This window comes from Schistocerca americana, chromosome 7 (genome assembly GCF_021461395.2).
Source record: "Schistocerca americana isolate TAMUIC-IGC-003095 chromosome 7, iqSchAmer2.1, whole genome shotgun sequence".
Lineage (NCBI taxonomy): Eukaryota > Metazoa > Arthropoda > Insecta > Orthoptera > Acrididae > Schistocerca > Schistocerca americana.
In genome coordinates this window covers 99,715,153-99,735,424 of record NC_060125.1, presented here as the reverse complement: position 1 = coordinate 99,735,424, position 20,272 = coordinate 99,715,153, and the positions used below count along the sequence as shown (strand labels likewise).

The 20,272-nt window shown below is 38.6% G+C and overlaps 1 protein-coding gene across 1 annotated transcript in view; it reads left to right on the top strand.

Annotated features, from left to right (window-relative positions):
* Positions 1-20,272, top strand: part of LOC124621865 (phospholipid-transporting ATPase ID) — a 538,522-nt gene that overhangs the window by 373,538 nt on the left and 144,712 nt on the right.

The following is a 20,272-nucleotide window of genomic DNA, read 5'->3' as shown; positions in this document are numbered from 1 at the left end:
TAAGTACATTTACCATAAGCTTAAAGTGAAAAATTTTTGTGGAGAGTGAGGAATAAGAAAAATGTGTCATTGGCCACAGTATCATAATGATATTGAGTTTCTTTTATTTCATTTTTTCCGGTGCCTACTTTCAATTTGAGGAAGTTGTTTGTATACATCATAAAGTTTTCTAAGGCTCGCACCACCTCTCGCATCCCAGATTCCAACATTTTCAGGTGTTCCAGTCTCCTTCATTAAGGCCTCTCACTGCTCTTGCTTGTGTGACATCTTGCCAGCACCTTGAAGGTTTGCCGTGCTTTCTTGCCATCTTGTGTCTGGCATGTGTGTCCATACCCGAGTAGGCCCTAGAACTGTGCTATTGACATCCATGATCTCCCTGATTCTGTAATATCTAACATGAGTAAGGGCGGAAAATCTGTAACTCTGTCTCCAAAAGTCCATCTTGGCAGTCAGCCAGTCTGCCTCCGAGATAGTTCCCACAACTCTGCACCACATGTTGTGATAATTTCAATAATGAAATGACAGATGATATGTTCTGTTTTGCATTACATTGTTATTCCAGAGGACGCCATTTATTTGTTTTATGAGTCGCTTGCCATGGCCAGTTTTATTGCTTGTTGTTGTTGTTGTTGTTGTTGTTGTTGTTGTTGTCTTCAGTCCTGAGACTGGTTTGATGCAGCTCTCCATGCTACTCTTATCCTATGCAAGCTTGTTCATCTCCCAGTACCTACTGCAGCCTACATCCTTTTGAATCTACTTAGTGTATTCATCTCTTGGTCTCCCTCTGCGATTTTTACCCTCCACGCTGCTCTCCAGTACTAAATTGGTGATCCCTTGATGCCTCAGAACATGTCCTACCAACCGATCCCTTCTTCTAGTCAAGTTGTGCCACTAACTCTTCTTCCCCCCCCCCCCCCCCCCCCCCATTCTATTCAATACAACCTCATTAGTTATGTGATCTACCCATCTAATCTTCATCTTCAGCATTCTTCTGTAGCACCACATTTCAAAAACTTCTATTCTCTTTTTGTCTAAACTATTTATCATCCATGTTTCACGTCCATACATGGCTACACTCCACACAAATACTTCCAGAAACGACTTCCAGACATTTAAATCAATACTCGATGTTAACAAATTCCTCTTCTTCAGAAACGCTTTCCTTGCCATTGCCAGTCTACATTTTATATCCTCTATACTTCGACCATCTCAGTTATTTTGCTTCCCAAATAGCAAAACTTTTCTATTGCTTTAAGTGTATCAGTTCCTAATCTAATTCCCTCAGCATCACCCGACTTAATTCGACTACATTCCATTATCCTCGTTTGCCTTTTGTTGATGTTCATCTTATACCCTCCTTTCAAGACAGTGCTCTGTCAAACTCTTCACGCAGTATCGTATCTCCTATTTCATCTTCGTCTACATCTTCTTCCATTTCCATAAAATTGTCCTCAAGAACATCACCCCTGTATAGACCCTCTATATACTCCTTCCACCTTTCTGTTTCCCTTCTTTGCTTAGAACTAGGTTTCCATCTGAGCTCTTGATATTCATGCAAGTGGTTCTCTTTAATTTTCCTGTAGGCAGTATCTATCTTACCCCTCATGAGATAAGCCTCTACATCCTAACATTTATCCTCTAGCCATCCCTGCCTAGCCATTTTGCATTTCCTGTCGATCTCATTTTTGAGACATTTGTATTCCTTTTTGCCTCCTTCATTTACTGCATTTTTGTATTTTCTCCTTTTATCAATTAAATTCAGTATCTCTTCTGGTACCCAAGGATTTCTACTAGCCCTCGTCTTTTTACCTACTTGATCCTCTGCTGCCTTCACTATTTCATCCCTCAAAGCTACCCATTCTTCTTCTACTGTATTTCTTTCCCCCATTCCTGTCAATTGTTCCCTTTTGCTCTCCCTGAAACTCTGTACAGCCTCTGGTTCTGTCAGTTTATCCATGTCCCATCTCCTTAAATTCCTATCTTTTTGCAGTTTCTTCAGTTTTAATCTACAGTTCATAACCAATAGATTGTGGTCAGAGTCCACATCTGCCCCTGGAAATGTCTTACAATTTAAAACCTGGTTCCTAAATCTCAGTCTTACCATTATATAAGCTATATGAAACCTCGTATCTCCAGGGTTCTTCCACGTATACAACCTTCTTTCATGATCCTTGAACCAAGTGTTAGCTATGATTAAGTTATGCTCTGTGCAAAATTCTACCAGGCTACTTCCTCTTTAATTTCTTAGCTCTAATCCATATTCTCCTACTACGTTTCCTTCTCTTCCTTTTCCTACTGTTGAATTCCAGTCACCCATGACTATTAAATTTTCGTCTCCCTTCACTACCTGAATAATTTCTTTTATCTCATCATACATTTCTTCAATTTCTTCATAATCTGCAGAGCTAGTTGGCATATAAACTTGTACTACTGTAGTAGGCGTGAGCTTCATGTCTATCTTGGCCACAATAATGCGTTCACTATGCTTACCCGCACTCCTATTTTTTTATTCGTTATTAAACCTACTCCTGCATTACCCCTATTTGAGTTTGTATTTATGACCCTGTATTCACCTGACCAGAAGTCTTGTTCCTCCAGCCACTGAACTTCACAAATTCCCACTATATCTAACTTTAACCTATCCATTTCCCTTTTAAAATTTTCTAACCTACCTGCCAGCTTTCTTTCTCCTGATAACGACGTCCTCTTGAGTAGACTCCGCTCGGATATCTGAATGGGGGACTATTTTACCTCCGGAATATTTTACCCAATAGGATGCCATTATCATTTAATCATACAGTGAAGCTGCATGCCCTCGGGAAAAATTACGGCTGTAGTTTCCCCTTGCTTCCAGCCGATCACAGTACCACAACAGCAAGGCCGTTTTGGTTTGTGTTAGAAGGCCAGATCAGTCAATCATACAGACTGTTGTCCCTGCAACTACTGAAAAGGCTGCTGCCCCTATTCAGGAACCACATGTTTGTCTGGCCTCTCAACAGATACCCCTCCATTGTGGTTGCACCTACGTTATGGCTATCTGTATCGTTGAGGCACGCAAGCCTCCCCACCAACGGCAAGGTCCATGGTTCATGGGGGTTTTTATTGATTATATCATTCATACTTCTATTTTTGATTACAGTGTCACTCCGAAGTATTTAATGTTATGATACCCTTTAACAAAATCGGCATGCACTTGCATATCATTAACAGTATTTTCTCTCGCCTTCATATATCCTGTTTCAGATATGATATAATATGTCCCCATTTTTCATATTATTCTTTTAATTTGCAAAGCATGTGGTTATTACCTTCCTCGTCCCCATCTACTATCACTTGGTTGTCAGCAAAAAATAAGATGAACTGGATCTCATTTTCTAAGGGAATACCAAATTTTCTAAATTTCCTTTTCCAAGATTTCAACACCTCCTCCGAGTAGAATTTAAACAGTGTAAGGGGTGAGTGTGCATCCCTGGTGTAGACCCTTTGTCACATCAGACTCTTGAAATGCTGATGTCTCACTTTTACCATTGCCGTACAGTCTTTGTAGTACAATCTGACAGTTGTCATGCAGCTTGAGGGCACACCATTATCAATAGGACATGTCTAAACTTATTTTGTAGAATTGTGTCATAAACTTCTTGGAGGTGTATAAAGACAAGGTGGGTGGATGGTAAGCCCCTTGCTGTCCTTTCCCCAATGAGACTTTTTGAAGACAATGACTCTATCAGTACTGGTGTGACCAGATCTGAATCCATTTTGTTCTTCAGATTCAGTTCTATCTTTTTCTATCTTCTTCTCTTAGGATAAGACGGTAGATTGTCATCGTGGATGGCATCACACTAATATCAAACCATAGTTGGCACACTCTCGCCCCATTTCCTCCTCAAATATGTACACGATCATAGCCTTTTTTCACCCCTTTGGAAATTTGTTACCTCTAAGATTTTTTGGGTCAAGGACCACTGCCAATTTCTCAAAGTTTAAATGGTGTTGCTTTAATCAGTTCTATGTAAATTACTCCAGGACCTATGCTCTTTCATTTTTTGTGGCATTGGTGACATGTTGAACCTCTTTAGGAGTTGTATGTGGGATATTATCATTATTAATTACAGTTTCCATTGGGTTCCCAGTGAATGGTACTCTGTTCTCGGTTATAACAATGAAAATGACAATATAATTGACTTGGGTAGATATAAAAATCAGTTCACCAAGCAGCGGCAGGAGAACACCCACCCACACACAAAAATTGAGGTTATACATATGCAAGCTTTTGGAGGCAGTGGCTCCTTCTTCCAGCAGAAAGATTGAAGGGGAAGGAAGAGGAGCGAAGGAAAAGGACTGGAGAGGTTTAGGAAAAGGGGTAGATTTCAGGAAAAGTCCCACAGAACTATCAGTTTTGGGAGACTTACCAGATGGGATGAGAAGAAAAGACTGTTGGGGACTGCACCGGATGATATTTCTGTCCAGTGCAGTCCCCAACAATCAGTCTGTGCTTCTCATCCCGTCTGTTAAGTCTCTCCTGACTCACAGTTCTTGGTGACTTTTCCGAAATCTACCTCTTTTTCCTGAACCTCTCCAGTCCTTTTGCTTCACGTGTCTCCTTTTGCCTTCTGCACTTCTCCCAGTAGGAGGAGCCAAGCTCCAAAAGGTTGCATGTGTATAACCTCATTTTTGTGTGTGTGTGTGTGTGTGTGTGTGTGTGTGTGTGTGTGTGTGTGTGTGTGTGTTTTGCCCTGTTCTCAGTAATTCTTAGCGGTGTTGTACCCATTCTTGCATAATAATTAGGTTGATGTGTGCTTTATTTTTACCTCCCAGGTTTTATTTTCTCATGTGTCCTCCATGCTTTTTTCTATCTCTTTGACGGTTTTCTGCCAAGCTTCATACTTAGTCTTAATCACTGTTTTCTTTGTATCCTTTCTTCTATTTCTGTATTCCCACCAACCACTGTATGCTTTCTGGTTTCACCATTTATTATAAGCTTTCTTATTTTCTACTTGTTCTGGCACTGTGTCATTCCACCACTCTTCAAATTTTCCATCTCTCTTGGATTTCTTTGTTTCCCAGGCTTCATAGCTGGAAATTTCTTCAACAGCGGCAAGTTTTTCCGCTAGGCTTAGCTGGTACAAAACGGGGGTGGTATTATGGCTAAGACTTCGTAAATATTAACAAAAAGTGATCTGATACAATCTGTGATCAGCACTCTCTCTCATAGCCCCCATATCGTGTACTACAAGCTTTATTGTTCACTTGATTGTGAGAAAGTCTATAATGGATTTAAGGTTAATGCTTGGTTTTCGTCCAGTTACACTTACGGACATCCTTGTGTTTGAAACAGATATTTTGAATTCTTTGGTCATTTTGCAGACAGAATTCTATCAAACTTTCACCATTATTATTTTATGGGGTTTTCATCGTGTTGCACCACTATATCATTGTTGGCTTTCTACCCTGTTCTTGTGTTTGTGTTATAGTAAAACTGTTTCCTTGTGATTCCCTATATTTTCAAGGAATTTTGTCAACTGGGTGTGGAATAAGCCTTCTTTCATCATTTGGTGAATATGATAATCGTGACAAAGTGATCCTGTAGCTTCATATGTATTTGCAGAGTTCTGTTTCTGATGTATTCCCAGCTGATTAGCTTTTTCAAGGTGTTTTTTATGGCACTGACAACTTCACTTGGACTTGTTGTTCTTTTGGTACACCACTATAAATGTGTGTGTAATTATCTTTCTCTTCTGTACCATGCCCTTTCCCTTCATTTTATTTCTTTAAAGACTTCATGTTTCCTTATGGAAATTCATTTTATATTCCATGTTGCAATTCTCATTGTTGTTCTTTGTACCTGTTGTCTTTGTTTTGATCCAATCCATTTCCAAGGCTAAATTGGGAAATTTTGCATGTGCTTCCTTTTCCACTGGTGGAAACTAGAAACTTGGAACATGGCTCAGAACTGGTTGACAGAAATTAACTTGCTTTCTTGAGCAGTGTGTGGCTGGTAGTTTGTGTACCACTGTTGTCCCCCCCCCCCCCCCCCCCCCCCCCCCCCGTTTACCCCCCCCGTCCCCCCCAGAAGGAATGTTACTGGTAGTCTCATGTGTGAGCTTGAATATCTCTAATTTTTACTTTCTCTTTGCAAGAAATGCATAAGAAGCAGCAATAGATAGGTTGACTCAGGTGAAGAGAAGCTGAAATAAATCCGAAATATACCACATGTTTCTGTGGTAAGCTCATAAAAATATTTGAAATTGATAAAAAAAGTCCACGCACACAGGACTAAAAAAAGCAGAAAAAATAATTAAGTAAATATCAGTTTTTAACATAACAGGTTTCAAACTGAACTAAAAGGTATGAAACAGTTTCTCCTAACTCCATACAAATTCCTAAACGTATAAAAGTTGTTCTGAAAATTTGTAATTGTGAATTTTTAGTAACAGTGAAAATACTTGTGCAAGATTTATAACAAACAGTGTGTAGAGCATGCAATACAGAAGTGATACATGAATAGTTCACTTCATAAGTAATATCTGTTGCATGCACCCCACATTGCTTGTTGTAAGTATTAAAAGTATTTTGATAGCTATTAAAGATCCATAGTTACAAATTTCCAGGTCTATGTGCGTGGTGTCAGAAGTCTGTATGGGGCTCGGAGAAATTTTTGTTCTTTTTAGTTCAGTTTAAAAATGTATGTATCTTTGTAATAACTGATTTTTATTTAAATAATTATTTGCTTAGTCAAATGATACTGGAAACTTTTTTGTAGCTGCTTTCAGGCAAAAACCTTTCTTAGAAGATACTGAAAACAGTGAGCGAAAGTATGACAATAACTGATACTCTTAAAAAAACATAGACATAGTTTTATTAAAAAGGGAATATAACCACAGAAACAAGTTTGAGATGCTTGATGAGAGCAGAGCTATCAAGTGCACACCCAATGAAGCAGGATAATACTGGAAGAAAATGAACTACTATACTTCAGTCGTAGCGAAGTGTAATGCACTTCTTGTTGCAGTTTTTACCTGCTGCTCTAGAATATAGCATCTGTGAGCTCGTGGTTTCTATGCAACATTTTCTATCTCTGTTTTTGGGTGGCAAGTGATAGCTTCTACTGTGCAACCTTACTGCAAAATATTAGCAAAAGTGACTGTTAAAATACTTAGGAGCTTGTTAGAATTGTATCAGATGAAAGTAGTAGCAGATGGGAAGTTTCAGGATGAATATGAAGAATACAGTTTTGGGGTTACTTAAATATACTGATGAACACATAGTTTATAGTTGGTTTTAATAGTGTATTCTTATACTGACAAACCTCTGAGTCGGTAAGTTCTAGCTGTCTGGTGCATGCAAGCACAGCACCACACAAAAAGGCATAAATCATGGCTTTGACTTCACACCATATATGTACCATACCTAGACAGTTTTGTTTATTCTCTCATTTCTACATTTAATACTATTTGCAATCGTAACAAATGATCAATTGAAGGCTTCTACAGAGTGAAATTCAAAGTTAGTTTTATTCAGCTATGTCCACTTCATTGCTATTTCTTTTTAACCATTTTCTGCCAAGCTTTGTGTTTTTGGAAATGTCTTAATGCGATGAATTTTCATACTGAACTGCAAGTGACAGAGAAAAATGAGGAACAGAAGAGTCTCTTCACATATTCCCTCATTCTTGCTTGTAATGATTGTAGTGAACTCTTCTCTTTTTTATGCAAGTATCATTGGATATGCACTGTTGTTTAGTCAGTGTAAGTAATTATTTCTTAGTTTCGTTGTGGAAATAAAGAAAAAATTCATAAATTTAGGATTTGATTTAAATGACAAAAATGTAATGAACACATAAGATAAGGAAATGTGCAAAGTGAGCAAATATCTTTCGACATTGCACCTGTTTTATTCGTGCATAGTATCTGTGTGGACACGTGGATGAGAGATTATTTTGACAAATACATAGTTGTTGATTTGATGTTACCTTGCTCATCAAAATCTCACATGAATTTCACAACTTGTAGTACTGTTACTTCATAGAATGTTATTTTGTATTAATTATTATTCTTGACAGTTTTTGGCTTACAAGGCCATTTGGTGGCTGTATCTGATGATGCATGTGTAAGCAAAAAACTAGCAAGCAACAGAAATACAACACAGCAGTCAAAGTTGAATTTCTTCTTTCTCAAATATGAAACTGTTTCACCAAAGAGTGAGGGAAGTATTTATCAATATGGATTCTGATTAATCCTACCACCTTTAAGAAATTTTTTTTTCACCAACACATATTTATGTATATGTTCAGATGATACACAGCTGGTGAATGGTTAAGCAGAAAATTTTGCAACAACATTAAATTTCTAGTTATTGCTCCAATGGTATACAAGAGGAAGTGATATTGTGACATGTACAGTGTATATAAAAGGAGGTCTCATTATGCTGTAGAAAAGGTGACAATGAGAAGTAGCTCTTCTTGAGAAAAGCACACAACATAACTTTTGAATCCTGTTCCTTCCATTTTTAATGTGTGTACTTGGAACTGAATTCAGTGTTTGGTTCCTGATGGAGCCTTGAATTTTTGCTAATGTGACTTTAACCTCTGGAAAAATTTTCTGAATGTGAAACATACTGAATCACAGCATGTTTTGTATTTCACATTAAATATGCTGAGTGAGTTTGTTTACAAGTCAAAGCAAAATATGAAAATACTTCCTCCAATGGGACTTTGCCTGTTAAAACAAGTGGTACTTAACACAATCTTCTGTTGATGACTGCTTTACTGAAATGTATTCTCTCTCTGAACTAATAGCAGTTTCTCAACTGACCACGTTTTCTTCACTAGAAAGTGACAAATGCAAAAGTCTCACCCAGCTTGCAAACAATTTTGTGAATTCTTGAAGTTGAACATTCATTTTTCTGAACACATCCACACAGCAAAAAACAACATGAAATGGACTCTGAAGAACATTAATGAGTGTAATAAATAAAGAACTTGGTCTATTACTTATATGCTCTTCAGATAAATTTCAAAAATACATGATATATGCCTTAATTAGTTATCTAATAGCATGAATTATTGCCTGATATCCCCTGTTACTCACTTGCATTTGTTTATGCATCCAGTATTTGTGTGTATGTGTCATTTTTGCACTTGAAGTCAGTAATGCATTTCTGTATCAATAAGCAGTGCGGAGACAAATAGAATGAACAGTGGATACTAAATCTTAAAAAAAGTCAGTTGTTTTAAATACATATGTTTGCCAGTAAAGGAAGTAATTTCTGTAATCACACATCACTTAAGTCTCGCACTTTAATGAACCGCATGTTTCTGGTTGCAAAAATTCATTACAACTACAGAATAAAATCTTTTAAATTACTCTGTAGTTACGGTGATAATATGTAATGAGGTTACACCACTTGATTTGCACAAAGAGATCTGAGGTGGTAACTCAGGACTGCAGAAAATCTTGTGCTTGAAATGTTTTGGAGAATCAGGATTTAACTGCTGGGTCCCCAAGTGCTGTGGCCAAGGGAGTGGTGTGTGTCTGTGAATATAGTGCGAAAGGAGTTGGCACACATTGTTGGTATCAATCACCATTGGTTGTAGATGTAGATGGCGCATTATTTTTTCCGAATTGGCAACCTGTGTAGTATCTTAATTTAACAAAATGGCACTTAAAAACTAAAATCTATTGAAAAATCAGGTTTTTTTCTGTGTTACAATGTGTGAATGAGTTATAAGTTAAGTGTTAGTCTTTTTGGAATGTTAATTGGAAAACTGTTTGACAAAAAGTTACGCAAGTCATATGACTTCGTCTAGACAGATCCGAGTGTGATACCAGCAAACAGAATGGAATGTAATGTTAGGAGAGGGAAGAGATCCTTCAAATTTAGTGTGGTATACAGTGAGAAGAAAGAAAGGGAAAATGAAGCATAGAGGACAGAGAATGTGTAATTGAGACATGGGCCACAGATAGCGGCAGTCAACGACCTTTGCGATTGGGGCCTATTTTGTACAGGAGTTGGAGAAGGCTAAAAGTGTTCCGTAATATTGATCCATTTAATAGACTATTCAGTGCCTTCATAATCCAGAACAGAATCCTATTACAAGAACTCTTGAGACATCATTGAACAACACACTCTTCTTTTATAGAGACAGCAAATGGCATAAAAACACTGAAAAAGTTGTCACATTTTGTTTCGAGGTGTGTGTGACTGTTCCACTATTTGTCTCCCCACAGCACTTCCTGAGTCATCCCATTTTGTGCATGTATGTGTCTTGTTGTGTCCCTGATTTGTAGGCACAGGTTACTGCTACATACCGCACGGCGATCAAAGATTGGACTCGTTTCGTGCGTCCTTCGAGCTCCTCTAAATCCGTGGTCATATATCGGAGGGGTATTTCTGATCCTGGCACGACAAGGCCAAATGTAGGCCACACTCCAGTATGAATAACCTTGTAGGTTGCTTGGTGTGTTGAGTGATGTGACAAGATAACTCCGCGATGCTGAAAATTGTGATAATGGACTCATGCTAATGTTCTGTCCCTGTTCATTTGGCAGCATTTTTAATTTTTAGGCTGTTTTAAATGCTTTTTCTGAATTTGAAATAGCCTTCAATATAAATTATATGGTTTATTTGCAACACTGCCATTCTGAGTGTGTGTATCTTTTAGTGTTGCTTGTAGACAGCCGAGTTATTTACTTTGTGGATGTCAACACTGCTGTGAAGCTATCAAGGCAGTTGATGGTATTGCGTTTGCATTTATTTTTCTCTGAATTATTAGAATGCTGTTTTAACAAGACATGAAGCACTGTTAAAATAAAAAGAATTAATGTCTTTCAGAAGATTCTGAATCTTTTGAACAAAATTTGGGACAGACATAAAGGAGAGATGTTCATGTCCATGTTTCTGTTTGTGACAGTGACAAACATAAAAATGACACTAACTTCCATTAGCTAACAGTATATACTAAACTGGTGTTAATTCGTGGGCTCTTGTAATATTAAATTGGTTATTTTATTTGAACTAAGCGACTGGTTTTAACAACTGATAAGCCAGTCTACTGTTTGTTTGTTCAGTTGAATTAAACTAGCCTCTGTGTCTGCATCAACTATACAAATGTTTTTCACTCACTCTCTGGAACTGACTGATTCTGTTACATACTTTTTCAGCCTGTACAGCTATGCAAGAATGCTGATGAGGGTTGCCAACATTTTTAGAAACAAATAATGAATCTTATTTGAACATGATGCGAGTAAAGAATATATTTGTAGAGTTATTGGTTTTGTTTTTTTGGGGGGGGGGGGGGATGAATTTTGCATGTTTCACATTCATGAACTCTTGACAGACCATTATTGGATGTTGTATGGGCTGTGGATGCCAACAAATGTGCTGAGAGCTACTTCACATGAGCTTACATTAACAACCATTCCACCTACCCAACACCCACCACCCAAACCTTTCCCACTCCTCCTCTGGCAATTTTCATACCTACGTGACAGAACAGAGCATAGCCAGCCTCCTGGTTTGTCAGGAGAGCTCCCAAGTGCAGGAAGTAGTGAGTGCCTGCTGGTAATGGGCAGCCGTAGCCAGCAGATGATATGCTGCTCCTCTCCACAGCATCTGCTGCCTTGGGGTGTCAGCACAACAAGTAACATGCTGCTTCAAACTGTCCAGAGGGGTGCGAAGAATGTGGCATCAGACTTTTTACAGTGTTAGCTTAACTGTGAAACTGAAGTACCAATATATAGATGTGAAAAAAAGTACTTATTCGTGCCTGTGAAATACTACACCTCCTAATTTTCAAAAGCTTCAAAGCGTAAACGGCTTTGCGTGCAGAAGTACGATTTGTACGTACTTAATCAGTAACATAATTTTCTGCACAGTGTATTCATCTTCCACACATATAAAAGGCCATATAAGCTGTAAAGTGTTTTTAATTAATGGACATGATCACATTTTTCAGTAAAGTGGAATGCAAATAGTTGCTGAAATTTGGAAAGTTTCCTTTCTTGTTCATATTCCCATAATGGAACTTTTTTGCTCAGCTTCATTGCGAAGTGATACATCAGTTTAATCAGTTACTTATTAATTACATCTGGAACCACTTAATACACAGAAATGTACAAGGGCAGGCTGGAAAGTAATGCCTCAGAATTTTTTCTCTGAAAACCCTTTAAATAAAACGAACTTTTTTGACATCCTACATCTTTATTCTTCACGTCTTTATACTTATTTGTCAACTTATTATCCTTGTGATGAACACATTTCTCCCAATGAGAGACCAGTTGGTTGATACCTTCTCTGTAGAACATATGACTTTCTTGATGGACCCACAGGCTCACCTTTGCTTGCAGTGTTTCATCACTGTCAAAGTGAAGTCTTCGAAGGTGTTCAAATTTTGGAAAAGGGTGAAAATCAAGTGGTGTCACGTCAGGACTGTATGGTGGTATTGAACCCAAGGTGGCAGATTGCTGAAAATGTCGCAGGGCTCATTTGTAGTATGGCATTGTCATGCTGAAGGAGGGGGAGTGCCCCAACTGTGGACGAACTCTCCAATTCGAAACTTGGTTACAGCTCACTGTTCCTCATGCAACGACATATTTACTGCCATGTTACTCAGGGTGCATATGCCCCGGGCCAATTGGGAAATCAGCAGTGGGCTCATGGGCATGCACAGTTCAGTTGCTCATAGAGCAGTACCATCCGGCTACTTAAAGCCACCAGATTCGAGCAAGTGCAAAGCAGTCAGTGTTGTAGTGGGGAGGGGACTAGTCTCCATGTGATACATGTTTACGTTTAGTGATTTTCCTGTTTCCTCTTGTTTATAGCTCTCATGTCAAATGAAAAGAAAATGGATTTCTGTGGCCAAGAGCTATCAGTGAATTAAAATACATTCACATAATTACGAAAGGCTAAAATATATTATTAGTATCAGTTTTATTTTATTTATGTGCTTTTGGCAGTGAAGCATCACTCACATTGTAGAACAATGAAGTTATTTTTGTCGATTTGGTAAAGAAATCTGGCTTTTATTAATGTATTCCACAGATGCAGTCAATTTATTCGATACAAATTGTCTCATTCCACGCTAGTGGCTAGTTACAACTGTTTGCTGAATTTCAAGTGCACATTTTCATCTTCTGGCACGTATGGCATTGTGCTATAATAAAGCACCAAACATTAGATAATAAAGTACTGGTACTCCAAGAAAATTTGCATTCTGAAAACCACACTGAAAAGTTTAATATCTGGTGAGGCCTATTGCTTTGTGAATCTAGATACACGAATGTGCACTTTAAGCCAAATTATACATTTAGTATGGCTTACAAATTTCCAATGCTCTTGGAGTATCGTCTGATGTCCTGTTTAATTTATGGTGTTTGTAAGATCTCTTAATACTATATACTTATGAACATAGGGGCTTGCTACATCATCATAGCTGTGCAAGCGCAGTAATGCCTCTCTTCTGGCACACTCTGACAACTGTTGAAACGAATTCTAACAGGTCGCAGGAAGATATTGAGAATGGTGGTTTGAAAAGCGTTACTTTCAAAATAAATTTTAGATTACGCAAAATGAATTATATGTGAGAATGTGCTAATTGATTTCTTAAATCACAGAGTATTTGATTCTCATTTAATACTTAACACTTTGAGGGCAAGTGACTTCGAAGAATTTTGGACCCAGAAGACCAGACATTTATGTCATTATTTGAAATTTTACTGGCAAATTTGATTGATGTATCTTAAAGTGTTACACATACAAAAAAAGACCAATATTACATGTTAAAGCTTAGCTTTTCTCATAGCCACACTATGTATATTAATTTAAACCATTAACTTTTCCTATTCATGTGTTCGCGCTGCGTAGCAGTTGCGTTGCTATTGGCTGGCTACACCATGTGTCTTATGCTCTGAATATCTGCTATCATCAGCTGGCAAGATCACCTGACATAAGCTGTGATTGGCTTGCAAAAGCGCATCGCAATTTCGAATTCATTGCTTCAGAAACTAACGTGCTGTGTTTGGTGGAATTCGAATATATACTTTGGTAATACAAAAATATGCAGCATGTTGTAACAAGAAAATGTGCAGCGTATGTGTTGTTGTACATCAGTGTTCTTTCAAAAATGCCTTTTTTTGTGGGTTTTGTTATCTAAAGCACCAGGGAGTTCTACACCAGTGTGTAAAACATTAACCATTCAAAGGATTGATAGGTTTTACAGTCCCGAGGAAAATGTACTGTTGCTTAACACAGAAAAAGTGTATCTTCACCCAGGAAAAGGTGTACTTTTAACCAGGAAATCCAGGGAAACTCCAGGAATCCACCTATACACACCACTTACTGCAATTCGGAGCTCTGTAACGGTTGTGTTGTGGTCTTCAGTCCTGAAACTGGTTTGATGCAGCTCTCCATGCTAACCTATCATGCGCAAGCTTCATAATCTCCCAGTACCTACTGCAACCTCCATCCATCTGAATCTGTTTAGTGTATTCATGTCTTGGTCTCCCTGTACGATTTTCACCCTCCACGCTCCCCTCCAATACTAAATTGGTGATCCCTTGATGCCTCAGAACATGTCCTACCAACTGATCCCTTCTCCTAGTCAAGTTGTGCCACAAACTCTTCTCCCCAATTCTATTCAACACCTCCTCGTTAGTTATGTGATCTACCCATCTAATCTTCAGCATTCTTCTGTAGCACCACATTTCGGAAGCTTCTATTCTCTTCTTGTCCAAACCATTTATCGTCCATGTTTCACTTCCATACATGGCTACACTCCACACAAATACTTTCTGAAACGACTTCCTCACAGTTAAATCTATACTCGATGTTAACAAATTTCTCTTCTTCAGAAACGCTTTCCTTGCCACTGCCAGTCTACATTTTATATCTTCTCTACTTTGACCATCATCAGTTATTTTGCTCCCCAAATAGCAAAACTCCTCTAATACTTTAAGTGTCTCATTTTCTATTCTAATTTTCTAATCTAATTCCCTCAGCATCACCCTACTTAATTCGACTGCATTCCATTATCCTCATTTTGCTTTTGTTGATGTTCATCTTATATCCTCTTTTCAAGACACTGTCCATTCCGTTCAACTGCTCTTGCAAGTCCTTTGCTGTCTCTGACAGAATTACAATGTCATCGGCAAACCTCAAAGTTTTTATTTCTTCTCCACGGATTATAATGCGTACTCCGAACTTTTCTTTTGTTTCCTTTACTGCTTGCTCAGTATACAGATTGAATAGCATCGGGGAGAGGCTACAACGCTGTCTCACTCCCTTCCCAACCACTGCTTCCCTTTCATGTCCCTTGACTCTTATGACTGCCATCTGGTTTCTGTACACTTTGTAAATAGCCTTTCGCTCCCTGTATTTTAACCCTGCCACCTGTAGAATTTGAAAGAGAGAGTTCCAGTCAACATTGTCAAAAGCTTCCTCTAAGTCTACAAATGCTAGAAACGTAGGTTTGCCTTTCCTTAATCTTTCTTCTAAGATAAGTAGTAAGGTCAGTATTGCCTCACTGTAACTGTAGAGGGCTGCAAATATGATGACATGAAGAGTAAAGATGTAGCATGTTAATAACATTTGTTCTATTTAAAAAGCTTAAGTGTTTTCACAAAAAAAGAGAGAGAGAGAGAGAGAGAGAGAGAGAGAGAGAGAGAGAGAGAGAGAGAGAGAGAAATTTCGGAGCATTGCTTTGAAGTGGAACATCCTCGTATTAATCAATTTTAAATAATGAACAGAAGAGTTAGTCTGTTGATTAAATAATTAAATGACTATGTACTAGGTGGTGATAATTAAATTGATGATCTTCAAAGTGCTGCTGTGTGGGCTGTATACATTGTAAGTTGCTGGAATGTTGTAAGTATGTTCAGTAATTGGTGCACTCGCAGAGGATGCTGAAAAAGATACATTCTCCCACTAGGTGAAACTATGGTGCTGTAAGCAGTCAGAATATGAAGCAGTGCAGGAAAAGGAGAGGAATGCTCAGACACTTGCTAATAGGGTTTCTGCCACTTTTGTTAGGATAGGCTCCCAAGTTACAATGTGTGTTCATTATGGTCTCCCGACTCATCGATGTTCTGCATCCATAACATAGCACGGTCAACGGTTTCTCAGAACATGTCCTGTGTGATCAGAATGATTTGTCATCATATGGTGTCCTTCAGCTTATACCTGATAGACACAATCTTTCATATATCCCCACAACTAGAATCACATGGGTTTAGGTCAGTTGACTTGGAAGGCCACACATCTTGAAGTTGCATAGAGATGATGCTGCCATTACCAAAGGCTTCTTGAAGTAAATCTTTCGCCTGGCAAGCAACATGTGGAGTCACCCCATCTTGCATGAAAATAGTAGTTGGGACACAGTTGTGTTGTTGCAAAGCTGGGGTCTCATGTTTCACAAGGTCACTGTAACGTGCAGATGTCATTGTACAACAGACAGGCCCATGAGATGTAATGTCTTCAAAGAAAAACGGACTGAGTGTGAAGGAGCTTGTGAAGCACCACCACAGTCACATAAGCTGATTGCTGTGGATGTTTCGGACAACATGTGATACAGTAGAACCATACATACGACAGATCTGTGCATTCCTGGCGCCATGTGGAGTAAAACACGCCTTGTCCATCAAAGGAACATTCCTTGGCCATATCATCAATTTCCATGTGTGCCAGCAAATGAAAGACAGTCACAGCATTGTATAGTCCACGACAGCGTTAATGGCCTGTCGCCGCGCAGCTTCCAAGGAGTGCTGCGTTGCCAGCTCGGCGGTGGGTGAATTGACGGCAGCTATACTATGGACAGCTGCTTTAGCCGATGTTTCACCTGTCTTGCTACTGTCAGGTTCGTGGTTCTCTACTCCCCATTCCATGATAAATTTATTAAATGTACCTAAAAACTGTGACATACACATAACAGAATGGAATGTCTGTTCAATCTTTCCCAGTCATAATTAGATTACGAAATAGTGATACATACTCTCTCACTGCAGAATGGATTCTATAATAAATTGCACATTACAGAAAGATTATGCCTTCCACTCCTCTTGCTTTATAAATAAAAAGACGAAAGAATCAAATCTAAAATACCCACCCCAGTCCCCAGGGCGAACAGCATTTTAATCTACGTTTTATCGTAGACAGAATAGAGAGAGAAGTGAAATATACAAATTTGTTTGAATGGCCATTACCACAGCTAGTATATAAATAATCGTTTTTTGAAGTAAACACCTTTTTCTAGCTGCAATCTCTTTTATTAATCCAGACGCATTCCACATTTTATTTTAAGGCATTATCGGTGGATATAATCTGAAATAGTACACTGTGGCTATATGCCGTCACTGTAGGTTTAAGAACAGTTCACGCCCTTATTTTTGCATATAATCGTAAGTAATAATTTATTTATGCAAAAATAAGGGCGTAAACTGTTTTCAAATCTACATGATGGCATATATTAGCTACAGTGTACTACATCAGATGATATCCACCAATGATGCCTTAAAATAAAATTCTAAATGTGTCTGAATTAATAAAACAGATTGCAGCATGAAAAGGCGTTTAATTTAAAGAAGAAAATGAAGTAAAATAAAATCGTCATTACAGAATAGATATTCCACTGTACTACTTTCTACCGCACATACGGGTTGAGAAGAAAGTAAATGTTCATGATAATTACAGAGTAAGTTTACATTCCATTCACATATCTTCTTACTTGGACCTTTCATTGTTGCTGCCTCCGGAACTGGAGTCGCTGGATATGAGAGCTAGACTGACAATTAACGAATCCATTATTTCGTCTCTGACAACTTCTTTCTGGTAATCTTCTTCTTGCAGTTTGTCAGTGTGACGCACGCAAGCTTCCCAATCAGCAATGGCGATTTTCTCTATTGCTTCATGGGTGAGTCTTTCAGTGTTGGCTATTTTAAATGTAGTATTTTTGTCTGCTACGTATTTCTTCACCAGTGCCCACACCAGTTCAATGGGGTTATAATGGCACTGATAAGGAGGTACTCGTATCGCTCTGTGTCCATGTTGCTTAGCTATGGAGTCAATTTCATAGTTTTTAACGCTGGTCTTTGACATCTTCGCCAGTTCCAAAAGCTCTGCTTGTGTTTGTGTTTCACTGTGCGTTACATTATTATTTCACAACCAAGAAACAATATCACTTTTCCTTGCGCTTGTAGTGGGAGGCCTGTTGAGAACGACAGAGTGATAGCTTGCATTGTCCATAACAATGACAGAGTCTGGATGCAAATAAGGCAACAGCTGATACTGAAACCATTCTCGAAAAGTTTCTCCATTCATTTCGGTATGGTAGTCAGATGTGGTTTTTTATTTTGATTTGAAAATAAGTTTACTTTCAGGCACAAATCCGGTAGCAGCAGAACCAGCGTGACATATTACAAGACGCCCTACTTTTCCCACTGGAACTTTCAAACCGCCTTGTCCATCTGTTGTTTGCCAAATAAATTTTCTAGTATGGTTTTGATTCACCCAAGTAATAGACAGTTGATGTTCCTTTTGATCTGATGTCATGCATTTTTCTTAGAAACGTAATCCTAGCAGCAGCAATATCATTACACTCCATTAAAAATTTGTGCCCATCATTGGACTTTACATATTTAAATCTGATGTTCTTCAACATTCTTTGCATTGATCTTGCACTTCCATCAAACCCAGTAGCTTCGTGCATAACAGTGCACAATTTTGCTGCTGTGGGGAACTCGCCTCTTTCATAAAATTCGAAAACCTTGCGACGTAACACATTTTGAACAAATTGTTGATTCCTGTTAACCTCTTCGGAACGCTATGTTTCTTCCATGGAGACCGAAACACCACATTGCCAACTGCCTGCTCTGACAGCTTTGCCTCCTGTATAACTCGCCTGACAGTTCGTGCACCAATATCGCCACAGGCCACTGCAGTGCGCTCCTGCACCTTGGCAACCTCGCAGATCAGCTCGCCTGAAACTGCCTCATGCTTGAAAAAAGAGTACACTCTAAAAATAAGGTCTCTTGCCTGTTTATGAAACACTTGACGATGTTTAGGTGTTTCAGCCATTATGACAAAACTCAGAGAAGACCCTGTATACAACAGAGATTGGCCAACCACGCTGTTCCGCACGTAAAACACTGTAGAACTCTGAAATATGACTGAGCTTCAGATAGCACGAGGTGCAGAAACCGAATGAGCGCTCATTGGCCAGCTGCGCAGCCGTCTACTGCCCATCGTCTGACGAGAGGCCATCAACACTGTTGGGAAGTATAGCCTATCTTAGGGCTTCACTTATTTCACTCTCTGAATCTTGTGGGGATACCAGTGTAAAATGCACTGCAGAATCTTTTGAACTGTTGACCAAGCTTGTGTTGCATGGTTGGTATAGTTACAGCAATGAATGGTGTGTGTTCCTCTTCTTCTGATGAAGGCTGTAGCTGAAAGCTTATGTGTAAGTGTCTTTTAATTGTGCCAGTTTGCAACTTAGTGTGTTATCTTTACAGTGAGTAGCAATCTTATCTTTTCCTACATTGTAGTTAAACTTCAACCTTCTTAATGCTGTGCATCAACTGTCACTTCACAAAAGAAATCAATGTATGTTGCGAAGCAGCAGGCAACATAGTGACATCAAAACAGGAAATATTTCATATTCAGACTGTGTACAGTGCTATATTTTCACCTGGTGGCGAGAAACTGGAACAGTTTCTTTTTTTCTAGCATACTCTGCTAGTCTGCAGATTAATAAATATGCCTACAATGTTTGTGTCCTGTGATGTGCTCATCCCACACAGCAGCACTCGGAACACCATCAGTTGAATAGTAACTACCTGGTGTAATGTTTATTTTTAACTTTAACATCTTCACCTTGCGGTAGGGCTACCCTCTCAGGTACGTGTACACTGGTTGTGTACCACTTGAATCCTGCCTTACCTGTAGTGATTTCTTATTTGCACTCAAAAGGTTTTTGTCAGAAGCTCGTCGTATTCAGAAATTTTAGTTTTCTGAGAAATTCTCCAATAATGTATTCAACACAATATCTAGTTAATTTGGCTCATTTTCCCATTTATTGAAACTTACAGCAACACAATGATGAGTCTCAGAACTCACCTAACATGTTAATCGTAGGCAGACACTTGCAATAATCTGCAAATGAGCATGAGAATGGCAAAATACTTACAGGCACATCCACATAGTGCATAATTTTTGATTACCCAGTCATTGAACATGGTAAACACTATGATCACAAATAGAAACTCCAAGATCCCAATGTTGTTGA